The sequence below is a fragment of the Triticum aestivum genome, chromosome 4B, assembly GCF_018294505.1.
Source record: "Triticum aestivum cultivar Chinese Spring chromosome 4B, IWGSC CS RefSeq v2.1, whole genome shotgun sequence".
Lineage (NCBI taxonomy): Eukaryota > Viridiplantae > Streptophyta > Magnoliopsida > Poales > Poaceae > Triticum > Triticum aestivum.
Genome location: NC_057804.1, coordinates 426,926,888 through 426,943,634, shown reverse-complemented (window position 1 = coordinate 426,943,634; position 16,747 = coordinate 426,926,888).

The following is a 16,747-nucleotide window of genomic DNA, read 5'->3' as shown; positions in this document are numbered from 1 at the left end:
GGCAGTGGGGAGTGGTATCAGGGAGGGCGGGTCAGCGTGGTGGCGCGGGCCGGCCGCGGGCAGCGGGGGCTGGCGGCTCAGGGGGGGGTGGAGTTTGATGATAAACTGGAGGCCCTTGATTTCATATCCAATTGCTGGAAAACCTAATGACCAGAGATGAAAAAGTCAGTCGACTGACGTGTAGCCTCACCCCGCACGTACACATGCACGCACGCGAGACACACACGCATGCAGGCGTGCAACACTGACACATACACATAACGTACACATGCATGCACGCAAGACACACACGCATGCAGGCGTGCAACACTGACATGTACACATGCACGCATGATGGCGTGCAACACTGACACGTACACACACACGCATGCTGGCGTGCAACACTAACACGTACACATGCACTCACGAACACACGCACGTACGCACCCATGCATGCAACACTAAAACATACCCTTGCACGCACGCAACATCGCATGCCTGCATGCACACAGCACACGACGCAAGACACATGCTCAACCTATATGTGCATGCACCCTTTGTTAAGGACATGGATTGTTACGGGTATTAATCAATCTTATCTGTGATAAGCAGAACATTGATGTTTGCAGCAGTCTTTATGAATCACAACGTATCGAACGGGCTATCAACATAGTAGGCTTATCTACATGAAAAAGATGATGTCACACTCAATGAACAATCATCGGTTTGTGAAATGCCCGCTTCTGACCGCCTTGGCCCACCAAAGGTTCTTCTGCTGTGCGCTGCCTACGTTGGGTCACTGACATGTAGGCCATGCACCCAAAGAGCCCACACGTCAGTGGAAGAACGGTGCATGTCCTAGGTCAGAGTCGAGGGCGCCACTCGTTGCATGCCCAGCTGAACACGCCTCTGTGCCGCATTCAAACGCCTCCATGAAACCCGCCCGTGTGGAAGCCGAGAAACCCACTCTGGACACACGTACGTTCATGACCGGGCTGGCGTTAAACGCAACGCCGGCCGAGCTCCTCCCGACCGTCGTCTATTTAATCTCCTATTTAAACAAGGACAAACGCCGGCCAAGAATCGCACACCTTCGCCGCTCCCCTATCTCCTCCGCCATTTTGTCCACTCTTACAATGGCTTACGAAGAGTAGTTATTCTGCATCCAAGACGGCTGGGTAGCCCGCCGGATACGAGCTATGCAGCTTGCTGATCCACCTCCCTCCCCTCGCCAGACAGAGCCAGTTGCCGCCCCAAGACAACGCGTGCTTCAGTAACTCGCCGCTCCAGGCCAGCTCGACGAGGAGTAGCGCACGGGCGTCGTTGCTGTCGTCCATGCCGCCGCCTCGTACTGCATCTCCCGTTTCTACGGTCGAGACTCCCATGCCGGCGGCCGCGCCATGGAAGCAGCGACAGAAGCCGGGTGCGAGGAGAGCGACGAGTCGGTGGCCAGCGCCTCCGCGTCCGCCGCCATCATCGAGGAGAAGTAGAACACGAGAGGCCGCCGCCGCTTGAGTCCCATGAAGGCCACCGCGGAGGCAAAGCCGGCGTACACAACAGGTGTCTTGCCGGATCCTTTTGTTGCGAGGACCTCCGTCGACCCTGCATGGGCTCCACAGAAGAGGGGAATGTTAGGATGAACTCGAGCTTGTGCCGGCCATGGCGAAGTAGTGGCCGGTGATGAACTCGAACCGGTGTCGGCCACCATCATCTTCGGCACCAGCCAATGATATCAGTTGGGCAGTGGGGAAGCGAGCCGTCCTTTGCGCTGAAGCATATACCTCTGGGGCTCCCGGCAGTCCGGTGATCATGCTGCCGGACATGAGGAACACAATCGATCGGCGGGCGACCATTTAGGCCAGGTATTATATACCTGTGCTGTCCAGAACTAGCACCGCGTAGTTCATTTGAATGTAATGAAATCCGTCATGTTTGTATGAAAATCCGTCATGTTTGTATGAATATCAATTTGTCTACGTGTTTGCGTGAATTTCGTCCGGCTGGATGGCGTAATTTGCGGGTCGGCGGTCGGTCTGCGGGCGGCTCGGGCGGCGTTATGGGACAAAAAAACACAACTCGTGCGAGCTTGTATCCAACGTGCACGCTGGAGGATGCATGACAGCATGAGCACCCGAGCCATTCCTCGTTCATCGGTGGCAAAGGCACCGGTGGACAAAAGGGTCGCCAATATTTTGGCTACCCCAGGAAAGATCCAAACAACCCCTCCCAACATATTCAAATCCCTCGTTCGCCGTGGAATTTTGCCATGTGTTGTTTTCATGGACTAGCAAGATTCCTGTGCATTGCACAGAACATCAAGATGCATTTTTTTACAAACTCCCGCATGCATGCAAGGGATAATTAATGTCCTCCTTTGCTAGTACCACGAGGCAAACACCATTAATATTGCATCGGTTAGTGTTAGTGGCCTTGTATATTTGCAAATTGTACTCCCTCCGTTCGGAATTACTTGTCGAATAAATGAATGTATCTAGATGTATTTTAGTTGTAGATACATACATTTTTGTGACAAGTAATTCCGAACGGAGGGAGTAATTTTGATAGTGGCCCCTTGTATATAAAAATGGAGGGAGAAAGATGATAGATAAGGTGAGGAGGAGTGGGGCGTGGTGGTGACTGGTGGTCGGACTGGGCGGAGGCATGGGGATGGACGGCGCATTATGTCTAGGTTTGTATCTCTCTCTCACACACTACGTAGGTGGAGGACATGCACGAAGAGAAGAGGTGCACGCACGGTGCACGTACTCCCGTCTCTTTCCCAACCACACCCGCGCGGGTACACGGTGGAGCTCATTACTGTATGAAAAAGGCAGCCCACGTGGTAATTTGGCATGTGTACTGGTTGTCCACTTGGTGGAGGGAGGATCGTCTACCACGGGTGAACAAACAAATTGCAACTTGACGTGTTATGCTAAAAAAGAGGCAAACAATGTGGGGCCTACCTTAGAGGCAAGGCTCTATACACTGGAGTAATTTTGATGTGTCCCGTCAACTCGCAGAACGAGGAGAAGCTTGCTTAGTACGCCGTATCCCCCGCCCACGGGCGTGGTGGCTCGCAGGATGAGGTGAAGCTTGCTTACGAGTAGTAGTAGTAGTACTCCTACTACTGTACGCCTTACGCCTGCTCCCTCGCCCACGCGCGCGGTGGCTCGCAGCACGAGGAGAAAATTTTAGTACTACTCCCACTAAATTTCCATGAACTTGTACATGCATTGGTTAGTTTCCTCTTGACACTGCTTGCGTTGGGTGATCTAACGTACCTCGAAATCCAACGTGTAATGGTACTACTACTAGTATAGTAGAATTGAGACTTATCAAACGGAAAAACGAATGTTTTTTAGATGAGCCCTATAAACCCTAGTGGGTACGTACTCCGTAAAAACAGATTTTTCCAAAACTAAGTCGCTCCCTTTCATGAATTCTATAGTATACTCCTCTGTCGACGCTCCCTTTCATGAATTCTGTACTTCCTGTCGCTGACATGTGGGATATATAGCAACCGGGTCGACGTGTCAAGCACCAAATAATAGTGCAGAACAGCAGGGGGGACGCACCCCACTCGTATCGGCCCAGTAGTAGTAATGAGCAATAAGACGTCAAATCACAATGCCGCACCTTCCCAGACGGACGAAGCAACCATTATTTCACACTTCGGTTCACCATCATCTCAAACCACGCAGTATTGCTTCTGCCTCAAGAGGGACACACGCATTGCCTTGGTTCATCATGACACGTGGGACCGCATGACAAGCCATGCTCCCTCGCCGATCGCTCGGTAAAATCACCCCATTTTTACTATACTTCCCCCGTATCGGTTTACTACATGGCATGCACGTCATTCTAGGTTGAGAATTTAACTGGCTATATATGTGATGAACAGTACTCCAGCCTTTTAAAAAATGTATACTTTTGTACAGTAGTACTATCGATGGATTGTGCCGTGGAGCAAAAATTGAAATTAAAAAAAGGTGGTACATATAGAGAGCGCTCGTCGCCAAATTATGCATATAGTACTATTAAAAAGCTAGTACATGCTTAATTGGGGTGCCAAATTCTATTAAAGAAATACTAGTAGTATGTATCATACTGAGGAGTTAAAGTAACGAGAAGAAACATAACATAGTTCTACTGGGGCTCAGCACAACACACCCCTCAAATTCAACTAAGCACACCTGAAATTAAACTATGCAACTAATCCAATAGACACTGCATTAGAACCACCATGAGCAACGATATTGACACCTTACTCACTTGGAGGAGTCCTCGTCCATGTCCTCGACTTCGTCCTTGTCCCTCTTCCTCTTGGTCGATACTTCTTTGCTTGAACCGCACACTTGGCTCTTGCTCTTCATCCAACCCTTGTAGATATTGAAACAAAGGTAGCCATCCATTGCGGCGTAGTGGATGTTGTCTATATCTAGTACATTCCGCTGCCATGCATGACGACGAAACGTGTAATGAGGTTTCTCCAGTTTACCGTACGAAGGATGAACCATGGCTCCTGCCAGGGTCAGCGTTGAAGGCTGGCCACCGAAGGGCAGCAGCTGATTCTTCTGGAGGTCGAAGGGGTTGCCTACAACGAGGCCTATCCGACGCAAGACTTCTTTGTCGTTACCAAAGTCTACAGTAACGAATTTGACTAGGTTGCTCTCGAGGAAGTTCTTAAAATCCAGGCATTCAACGTCGGCATGGCATATGTGGTAGACCAAGCATAACTCATGCATGCAAACCTGGATCACGGTGGGCTTCTTCCTCTCTTCGTCCTTTAGATCCTTCTCTCGTCCCAGGACTGTGGCGTACTCAACATCTAGCCCAGCGACCCACTCATCATCCGAGTCTTCGAACATGCGTCTGAAGCGAGAAAGGCATCCTTTCACCGTCGCGGAAGAACGGGTGTAGATGACGTCGAACTCATTGCTGATGATGGTTCTAACCTTGTACTCACTGTCGATCATGGAGATTTGGGACACCATGGATTTGGGAGGAGGGTTAGGATTAGTGGAACTGCCGTAATGTGAATGGACGGGACGACTAGGAGCAAACCGCTGTAGTATTGAAGGACGTGCGGGGATGAGTAGGAGTGAACTGCCAGCGTGCGAACGGCAGGGTAGTGGCTTTCCATTCTCCCATGATACGGGCTTTCGAGAGCCCTTGGATCTGAGATCGAACGGCTGCATGGCATGATTCTAGACCTATGGGTGAATATCCTATCCTGGAGGGTTATTCTGCAATTTTTCAGCAACTTAGCATGCGACCGTTTGATCTTAGATCCAAGGGCTGCCAGTAGCCCGTATCATGGTCGCGCCTACCACGACCGTCGCGTCGCTCGCGCGGTCGCGCCCTTGGAGATTTAACATGGTGTGTTAGGCTATCTGGTGTTGGCATGTCATACATAGTCATCACTTAGTCACTCATACTATAACAAGGTTAGCTATAAGGTTGGCTATAAGTGTATTTTTTACTCCTCTCTATCTCTTTCTTCGTACTCCCTCCGTCCCATAATATAAGAACATTTTTGACACTAGGACACAGGGAGTACTAGTATTTATTGCATTTTCCAAGGAGTGACCTCTTCCAGTGAAATGGTGTTGCTAAGTTTGCTTCATTTAATTAGCTATAGACTCAAAATTGTCTTTTCACCTAGGTACACGCGCTTAGCACCGTTTCTTCCTTGGGTCACCAAACTAGTCTCTCTCTTCTTGATTAACTTGCCACATCAGACTTTATGCCTATGTGGCAAGCTTAGCACCTGTAGGAGCAAGTAAAAGTATGTATAGTAGTGCGCTTTACATGGCATTTTTGCATATGTGGAGGAAAGAGAGGCAAGGAAAAAGTGGAGAAGTGGGCTCTCATGCAAGAGCCAGCCTCTACTACATGGTGGAGCATTGGGAGAGGCACCTGTATGGAGGTGGTCAGGAATCGGGAGACTCACGCCGGTTGTAGCACCGCAGTTAAAATGATAATGGCAAGTCAAATCACAGGGCCCCACCTGTCCAGCAGTAACTCACTGTCAAATCACACAGCCCTACATTTGCAGCATCCTACTCCCTCGTCTTCTCGCGTCTCTGTCGAACCGACTAGGCGGAACTGCCCCGCCTACCGCGAAGGAAAAGCCCCGCCCTCGACTTTTAAATACAACTACATCCGCTTAAGAATCCAATGATATAGTAGTACTTTTTGTGACATAGTAACTCATATTTAGTTAGTCAAATGGATGACCTAGAATTACGTGCATGCCCTATAAACCGAGATGCCTAAAAATAAAAAACCGAGATAGAGAGGGTAGTTCAGCACATATCTTTTTAGATCAATATAGTCGGGATTCACCAAGGATCAAAACCAAGTGGTAGGCTGCTCCTGTCGTGTTGGTGTAGCAACTCAAGCAAGGTCAGTCCGCACACGAAATGGCGACACACTTAACAGGACCCCTTTGGCCGACATGTGGCTCATCCACTGTCTTGTTCCACGTGCGATGCACCAAATTACAGTTCGGAGCAGCGGTTGGAACTGGAGGCACCCCGGTCATAGCACCGCAGTAGTATGAGAAACGAGGGGTCAAATCACAAAGCCCCACCTTTCCTGCATTAAGCTGGATAGACAAAGCAACCATCATTTCACTCGGCGCAAGAGCATAAAGAAAAGAGAAAACAATGATGCGTGCGGCAGCTACCTAGGGCACCCTAGGGTAGGGTAGGGGTCTCCACTACATATCCTTTTTTTAAAGCGCCTCCACTACAAATCGGCTTCTCCCTCGTCCTCTTGAAGAAAACCGATGATGAGTGCGACAGTAGGGTTTGTAGGAGTACTACGACATGCGGGGCCACGTCATAGTAAACGGGTTCGAGTCGATGCATGTGTGGGCCGCTTGGTTTTACGTGAACAAGGCAGCATTTTGGGTTCGGGACCAGTGGAGATATAGTACGTACAAAAAATTGTGGACGTAGGTCCAACCGAAAGGCAATGATGCATTGAACGCATGAGATTTTGAAACCAAATTATGAATACATACACACTATAGCATGTAAAGCTTTGAGTCATATATGCATGATGTAGATGTTCGTTTAGTTCTTATAGTTCATCTCATTCAAAATCAATTAGTTTTATAAAAATGTTAAGATTCACGGGGTTGTGCATTGTAAAGCATAAAGTAAAAAACAAATAATGGCAATTCATTTAAAAAACAACTATGATACAGAATATTCTAGAACAAAGGAGAAGTGCTTGTGTTTTGAGGTTTGTGCATTATGCTTAAGTTCAACCATGGAGTCTTCTAAATTGTACATGTGGCAGGTCTGGTGGAATGTTGATGATATCCAATGGCCAGTAGTGCTCGGATTCGCCATCTCTGCACTATCGGATTAGCTTCATCTAGCGACCATCTTTCAAAGTTATTGGCACACTATATAGTTTTTGTGCCATAGTTGCATGTTTTGGAAAAAAGCTACTAGTGGGTTGTACTATGTACTTAGGAATAGAAGATGTATACATGTAAGTTGTAGGGAAAGAGATGACATGGAGCATCTCAATTCCTATGAGTAGGGATTGGAAAAGAGATGTCATTTGGTTCACATCATAGGAACTTTTCTATTGAATCTAGAGATGACATGTATCTCAATTCCTATGAGGAGGGATTAGAAAAGATATGTAATTCGGTTCAGATCATAGTAACTTTTCTATTGAATATACACTAATGTTTATTTTCCTTTGAAATTAAGGGAGTATAGGAATCCATTCATTTGAACCAAGTGGCTCTAAAGCTATAGAAATGATATCATGTTTATTTCCTTTGAAATGTGGAGTATATGAATCTATTCCTATGAACCAATTGGCTCTAAAGGAAAAAATCCTATAAAAATCATATCATATAGAGTTCCTATAATATTCCTCGACACCAAAGGATGGTTGAAATTGATGCGGGTGATACGATGGTCTTATTTTGTAGACTCCTCCCCCATCTTTATAGTTACCTCTCAAAGATGAATGAAATGATATATACAGGGTATTCTACATGTGCAATTTGGTACACGAAAACTCGGTAAAAGTTTGCGAGGTTCGGATTTTCAATAAAGCTATATGCACTGCATTTCGGAACGGAGGGAGCATACGGCAGTTGCTAACACTCACGTGGAAGATTTGTGTGTAGGAGGAGTGTCTGTTCTGTTAAATGACATGACAAAACTGACACTGTCGAATGCCGATCTAACGGTTCTTACAGCGTTCGTCAGGAAAAGGCTTGTGGCGAATGTTTGTCGGATAATGATTTACAGACACATGCATTGCATTGATACGTGCCCCCCTCCCTCTCACGCACACGCACCCTCACGAGTTACGACTCTCTCGAGTCCTCTCGCAGACTCGCACGTTGCACCCATCGTCTATCTGCAGGTAGACGTCATGCACATATGTGCTCTTCACACCCTACCCTCAGAACTTCTAAAAAACAATAGACGTCGCACACATTTTATTTTGGCTCACACGTCACACACTTATACTATTACTCTTGCGGCGAATTGGGCATAGAATATTGTACTCTCACGAAGAGAAGCGGTGCACACACACACTAGTTCTCTCACACCCACTCACTGGTAGACGAGGAGCGCATTTTTTTGAATTTGGTACAACAAAATCACTCCACTATATATATAAGAAGGAGCCTTAGCGCTTGCTTTACTAGGGTTCCTCTCGTTCACTCTCTCATGCTATCCAGTTCTAAGCAAGACATAGGTGGCCACACTCTCTCGCAGCTCACGGCTAGTCACAAATCCGGCCGGACAACCTCGACCGGGGCAGGGGTGTAGGTGCATCGTTCACGCTGTCGTCGGCGGCGAGGGAGGAGACCAACGGCTGCCCGCGCGTCCCGATCGGCAGCCGTGCCGTTCTCTCCGAGAGAGCGCCGGCTCGATAGTGCCTCCGACCCCTTCTTCCTCCTTGCGGTATTGTGGCCAAGATGCGGCCTCCCGACGGCGTCTTTGCCACATGCCGACAACCCTCAGCTATATATTCCTTCGCAACCTGCCTTTCTCTACTACCCCAGCTCCCTTCGTGTGGATCTTTTTCTACTTCCGTCCGCTATTCCAAAGCCACCTAGACTTTTACTATTATTAGAGGTAAAGCTAGTTCATACAGTCGACTCTAAGAGTTGGTTCAAACAGGGAAGAAAGTGGGAAAGCTGTAGCATGAATCTAGGACTTGGTTCTAAGAGGAAACGGGGGAAAGTAGTAGATACTGGCTACCCAACCGGTCACTTGGTTGAAAAGACAAAGAAAGCATGGTGGATGGTGAAGGGTGGGGGGAAGTGTACCTATCTCTTGGTTGAAAAAGGAAAGAAAGTGACAGGGGTTGGGGGACAACACAAATGAGAATGAGCAGGTCTAGATTTCCTGTGCTCACATAGGAAAATGTCGCCGAGGAGATAAAAAATGGGACAAATGCAGACATGCTGCCTGAGTGTTTGCTGCTCTCGGCAACCACATCTGCCTCACCAGTTTATGCCCCTGCTATCCCTATGCCCATATCGCTACCGTTAATGTAAAATCACATGAAGCATTAAGCAATGCCACCTAATGTCACTATAAGTAATGGTCTAGTGCCATCGATAAATTCAAGCAATGCCACCACCATTTTATGAAGTGCTTCCGTCTTGCTTTATTTCCCATGAATTGTGTTTTTGCAGTTACACTTAACTCTCACACCGCTAACATTGCTTCATCCCAGTGGAACTACGCAAATTTGATTGCACATTTACTAACCATGTGCTACTCTCATGACAGTAATACTAATGCTATTGTTCTGCATGGTAATCTAGTGGCATTGTTGATGTGATGTGATGCTACTTACTTAAGGACTCTTCATACTGTCAATCTAGTGCCAATTATAACACAATAGATGCTGTTGTTAATCATACGCCACTGCAAATATCTGTCACTATTTAAATAACCGTATTTTGTATTTGCGCAAACAGGGATGTCTATCTCCATATCGTTTCGGGATGTCTGTCTCCGTATCGTTTCTATCCGCGTAATCAAAAGCACACACCTCAGTTTTAGTACAACTGCGCAAAATGAGATGGCTATCCCTCATTGCCATCATCTAACCTCCAGTCTTCAAGGTATTCCTACATTGGTAGTAACTAAGGTAGAATGACCAACGCAATCTAAAAGAAGCTGATTCGTACATTTTACTTCCTGATTGCAGTGCAGGGACAAGCAAAAACAACTGCATCCTAGTCTGGAATGCACTTTCTGCCAGTTCTTCCACAGACCAAGGACTAGCTGGCACGGCTGCACGGTGGTTTTTTGGACAGGTGCGCGGACAAGAGGCATTGTGGTCTGCTTATTTCTGCAAATAACAGTGCTTAAATTTAGTGGAATGCACAAGCATTTCAACTGGTCAGTACACTGCATGGTTCAGTTCAGCATTCTAGCTGAGACCACAATTATAATTGGTTATTCTGGAATGAGAGAACCTAACCCTGGATGGTGGCAACAAGAAAAAACCAGAGTGAACTCCAGGAAATTTAAGCCTGCCGGGAGGCCCTTTGCTTAGAGAAGCCTTGCTTGTTTTTTCCTAATTTGTAAACCTTCTCACAACTTTGTCTTTTGCTGTGAACTAGTATATGTTTGTTATGTTCTATGAATCATTGACATGTATAAAATTGCTTAACTTATGCTTTTCAAGTTTTTTATGAAGACGAGTTTAATGTGAGTGTTCCACATGAGTGCTGGACTAGCGTGTGAATGTTTGGAATTTATTACATTGTGGCCTCAATTAACTGCATGAACCACTTTAACAAGATACATAGTTGCTTATATGTCAGACAACAGATTGTTGATTGTTAGCTGGTCGATAGCCTAGTGTTGAAGCAAGCTGAGCCAATGTGTCGTGTTTTGCACAACTGCTTACAAGTGGGGTAGCACCAACAGTGTTTATAAGTACTTATGTATACGTCGGCGCACAGTTCTCGAACGAGTGCTGTATTTCATCAAAAAAAAACACTGCTCGTATGATAAACCGTGAAAACTTATGTCTTACCATGCCATATTCATGAAAAAACTAGTGAGGACGCATCTGTTTCGGCAACAATTACGATGGTTCTCACATTATTCACGGGCACACAAAAGTAACAGCAGTTCCCATAAACGGATTCAAATAGAGTACTAGCCCCAGAGGGGTCGTTAACAGGCAAGGTTCGGATAATTAGACACAATCCAAACTACTATTAAACACTAGCTGGGGCAACTATTTCATGCGTCGATCTAATTTGGGCTGGACACAAGACGGACCTTGCCATGAACATCATCGAGGACGTCCCGCAGCAGCTCAATCCTGTGAACCTTCATGAAGACAACCTTGTGGCCTTGCCACTGATAAACTTGTTTGTGGAGGCATGCCACGTCATCTTCCTGCGTAAGCTTGACAAGAACAGTATGCCTCACAAACAAAGGAGTAGCTTTGAACTTCTTGTGCTTCAGTACACCCTAGACAACACGCCTGACAACAGTGAGGCTGGAATACAACTCTTCATTGGTATAACCGCAAATGGCTTCCAGGATCCAACAACCTAAGAACTCTGTTTTCCTAGTGCGTATATTCAGGTCATCCGCCTCATAGCGGGTGACATGTACAACCACACAATCCTTGTCTGCATTAGGGTTCTAATTGAAACAGAAACAAATTCTGAATTACTTTTCAGTATAAGAAACACAAGTTATTTAAACCACTATGTATAGCATGGCATCAAAGCTAATAAACTTTTGCATTATTAATCTCCACATACTTAGATGAAAAACCACAATCGAGATCGGCAAAGAAGAAAATCTCCTTGGGCAGCTCAGCGGGGGGGGGGGGACACATCCTCGAAGGGGGAAAACTGCTCTGAAGTGCCACAAGGGCTGTATCCTCAAACGGGGCATTGACCATCTCAGTAGTGGCCGTGAGAGTATCTGGGGTCGGGTCGGTGGCTGCCTCCATCTTCTTGGAGATCTCTATCTCGTGGGAATCAGCCTCCCGCGTCTGCTCCAATATCGGCAGATCTTTGCCTGGTTCTCCTTGGTCCATCATGAAACTGACGATTACTAGGAGACCACTGAAAGGAAAACACAATAGCAATGACAATGAAACAAAAAAGAGAGTGAGGATCGGTTACTGCTTTGCAAAAGTTCTTTTTTTTTCTCTGAATGAAAATATACCAACATCACAGATCCGCTTACCTTCCCTTCATTGGGAGAGAAGAACAGTGGCGCTTACCTTACCAACATACTTAATCCTTCTTCCTTCTGGGATGGTGAGAAAAATCGACTTACTGGCACAGTCAATGTTCCCTCCATACTTCGATAACCAATCCATGCCTAATATCACATCCAGTCCTTGTGACTCCAATACTATTAGGTCTGAGGGAAACACGTAGTTACCAATCCTTAATGGTAACCGATCACACCATAGGCTAGCCATATACTCTGCTCCTGGCGAGGTTACTAACATGGGTGACCTAAGGGCTTGGGTTGGTAGTTTAAACTTATCCATAAATCCCCTTGATATGTATGAATGCGATGCACCAGTATCAAAAAGAACGATTGCAGTAAATGACTTAACCAAAAACTTACCTATTACTGCATCTAGCTGTGCTTCAACCTCCTCCACGCTAACGTGGTTCACTTGTCCCCTGTTGAAAGGGTTGGGCTTCTTCCCAGATCTTCCATTGCCATTTCCATTCTTTGCTTCAGAACACTCTGTGGCATAATGTCCATTCTTCCCGCACTTGAAACAAGTAATGTGATGTAGATCCTTCATGGCGGGCGTTGCTGGGTTGGAACGGTTCTGACCGTTGCTTCCTCCATTACCATTCCCATTCTTGGGGCCACTATGGTTGTGCGAACTTCATCCATTGTGATTGTGACCTCCATGGTTATGTTGCAGGGGTCCTCCCGAGTTCGGGGTAAAACGGGGTCTCTGTTGAGCTCCGGAATTGTACTTCCCTTGTCCATACTTCCTCTTGCAGTTGTCAATCTGCTGCTGCTTCCCTTCAATCATGAGAGCTCTATCTACCAACTCCTAGTAGTTGTTGAAGGTTGCCATCATTAACTGCATGCTCAGCTCATCATTCAGTCTTTCCAGAAACTTCTCCTGCTTAGCTGCATCTGTAGCAATGTCATCTGGGGCATAACATGCTAACTTACTAAAATCATCCACATACTGGCCCACTATGCATCCTCCTTGGCGCAAGTTGCGAAACTCGCGCTTCTTCATGGGCATAGCTCCTACTGAAACATGGGCAGTGCAACAAGCCTGCTAAAACTGGTCCCATGTGACAGTGTCGATAGGGTAAGTGGCCGTGAAATTCTCCCACCATGATGTTACGGGTCCATCAAGCTGATGTGCGGGAAATCGCACTCTCTCCGCATCTATGCATCCTGCAATGGTCAACTCCCTTCCAATCTTGCGGACCCAATCATCTACAACAATCGGCTCAGTGCTACTAGAGAACACCAGCGGATTCAGCCTTAGAAAATGGGCTAAGTGATCAATAGATGGTGGTGGTGGTGGCTTGTTGTTGTTGTTCCCCTGATTCTGATTCTGGACTAGTATATGCATCAATGCATTCTGCTGCTGGATCAACTGGGTGAGCTCCGGCGGGAAAGAAAATCCATTGTCGCATCTCAGAGGCATCTGATGGGTTTAGAAAAGATGAGAAAACAGAATTGAATGAGATCTAGAGGGAAAACACTACCCATATGCACATGAGACAAACACAATCTTATCACTTCAATCAATTCAAACAAGGGCATACGTCGGTCTAACTATAGTTACAAAAGTGTTTGAACTATACTATATACATGGGGGAATACTACTACTGATATGGTGGTCAACTAGAAAAATTGATCGGTGGAAGACTCCATAATATCTGCTCCAGCTTCATCAACAAAGTCATCATCGCTATAGTCGGGGTCCGAGTCAGTGTCGTCGATGATGATGTAATTCTCCAGACAAGTGGAATCGTCGTCTTCTCCTCCTGGTGCGGGGTCTCCCATGAATACTCCTAGCTTCCTTGTCAGATCGTCATTCTTCTCCACGAGTATCGTCATTTCCTCCTCATATCCATCACATGTAGACTTGAGTTCTTCCTCCAGCTCCATGATCCTAGTCATTGCCTTCTTCAGATCTATCATGCTTGCATACATCTGGTTCTCCTGGCGACGAATGTGCTGGTTTAACTCCTGGATGAAAGCTGCAATGGATCTATCCTTCCTGGTGCTGATCATCTCCCATTGCTCATCTCGGTGCCCACAAATCTGGTAGATAGTATCCTTGAGATCCTTGTGGTAAACTTCTCCAATGTGCCCCATGGTGATGTGGGCTGCCATGCTCTTTCCTAGACTCCAAGTTGGTGCATCAAACGAAAACTCTATGGGCTCAGTGACTGGCATGAACGTCCTTCCTGGAACTTGAACTCGAATCATCTAGCGCTCCTCTTCAGGTAAAGTGGTGATGTAGGTCCTGGTGAAGCTTGGTATTCCGATGTTCATGTATCTAGTGACTTCCTTCAAGTGTCGTCCAAAAGGTGTATCTTCATCCGGTTGTGTGAACTTGTTCCTTGCATCCGCCATCCAAAAGAGTAGAAAAGGGAGAGGAGTAAGAAATGAGAAGAGAGTAGTGATCTAGGGCTTTAGCTTAGTGGTCGTGTCCTATAGTGAGCATGTGCTCTGATACCATCTTGTAGAGACCAGACCTCAAACAGTCTGATCTCTGTGCATCAGTGTCATCCCTGGATCAGTAATGCTGACATGCACAGTACTCGAGGATTTATAACAAAGTAGCAATCACACACTTATTACATCGAATGTCTCAAAAGAGAACTTATTACAATAATATGGCTTAGGTCCATCTAAAACGATAACAACAGAAGGCTTGGAAGATAAAGTGAGTCCATCAACTCCAACGGCATCACTAAGTGAAAGACAACGACCTATGGCACCTTACTCATCGTCTGAAAAGTCCGCAACATGAACGTTGCAGCCCGAAACGGGTCAGCACATGGAATATGATGGCAATGTAACACATAGAGTAATGATCAAAATAATTGCTATCTCTACATGCACATATGGCTGGTGGAAAGCTCTATGGTTAACAGTTTTACATAAAGCCAATTTTCCCCTACAACAAAGGAATAAATTTTATTTAACTATTATGGTGGTTGTTAAACATTGAGAAGGTTCCTCCAACTCAATCCCAATTAAACATCATCATTAAACCCAATCAAATTATATTTAGAGTGATGAGATCAACATGATAATCCAAGAATTAGATACTCAAAACGTCCATAACCGGGGACACGACTAACCATGATTAGTTTATACACCCTGTAGAGGTTTGCGCACTTTTCCCCACAAGACTCGAATACATCCATGGTCGGAGATTCGAGACACAGTCGTTCTGAAGCATTAACTCTCTACTCTGGATAGACAGTACCACCTACAACCCACTACATCTGCTAGTATACCTCTTCAAGAGCTTCACGCAACTTGCTCAACTATGCCAGAGCCCATATTGGCTTGTGGCTGCACACGGAAGTTTCTAGCATGAATAATCTTACGATCCCTTTGAGCCTGGGTGGCAGACTGTAGGATGATCACACGGGTACTCCGGGATATCCTAAGACAACACTGGATTCTCCAGGTGCCCTAACAACCACTGGGTACTCCAGGGTGCCTCAAGCAATCCACCAGATGTGCATTTAAGTAACCACCTTAATTCAACCATTAATTAACAATACTCACATCTGTCATGAATCACTCGAACCAAACCACGTCTACGAGCATAGCATAGCAATCCTGAGCATAACATAGAAGTAACTCTCAAAGGTTTGATAACAAACAGGGCAAATAGGTACTACCTCTACTTCCCAAAACCCACATGTTAATCAGATCCTAACCATGCAATGTTTGAGGATTGATCTAATGCAATAAAACTAGGTAGTAAAGAGGTATGATCAAAGTGTTACTTGCCTTGCTGATGATCCGTGAAACCTAGAGACTCGTAGTAGAACGCTTCACACTGCGGGTACTCTATCGCAAACAAACAAGCATACAATAAGCACTCAATTAGAAGCACGGGTAAAACTCAAATAAGAGATCTAACCAGAAAATTCAACATAAGAACTTCGGTTTGCAAAAAAGAATCAAATCAAACGAAGCAACAAAACTCAAACTACGAAAGAAACAAGATCCGTTTACTAATCTAGACTTAAGTCAAATTTTATAGTACCAAAATCTTGTTCAATTTGATTAAACATAAAGAGGGCTTCGAGATGAAGATCTAGGCGCTTGAATCGCCTGATTCCAATAAACGAGCGAAAAGATAAACTAAAACGAAAATTAGTGCAGAAATCACGATCGAAAATAATCGCGGAAAAAACCCCGGAAAAAGAAAAACTGACGAACAGGCTAACAAACGAATGTTCGCTGTCTGCGGCTAACGGGTGAAAACCGTTCGTTAAAACAAACATACGAACGGGCGTTCGCTAAATAACTAAACCGGAAAAAATAAAACCTATCTAAAAAAATAACCGCGGGTTCTAAAAAAACGAACGGTTTTCTAGCGAAAACTGGCGGCTACCTCGGTTCGCGTGGCGGCGGGGGCGGTGGTCAACTCCGGCGGTGTCGGCAGGGTCGGTCGTGGGAGCGGCGTCCTGCGGCGGCAGGTGGTGGCGCGGGCGGCGGGGCGGCGGCTGGCGCGGGTGGCGGCGACGTCC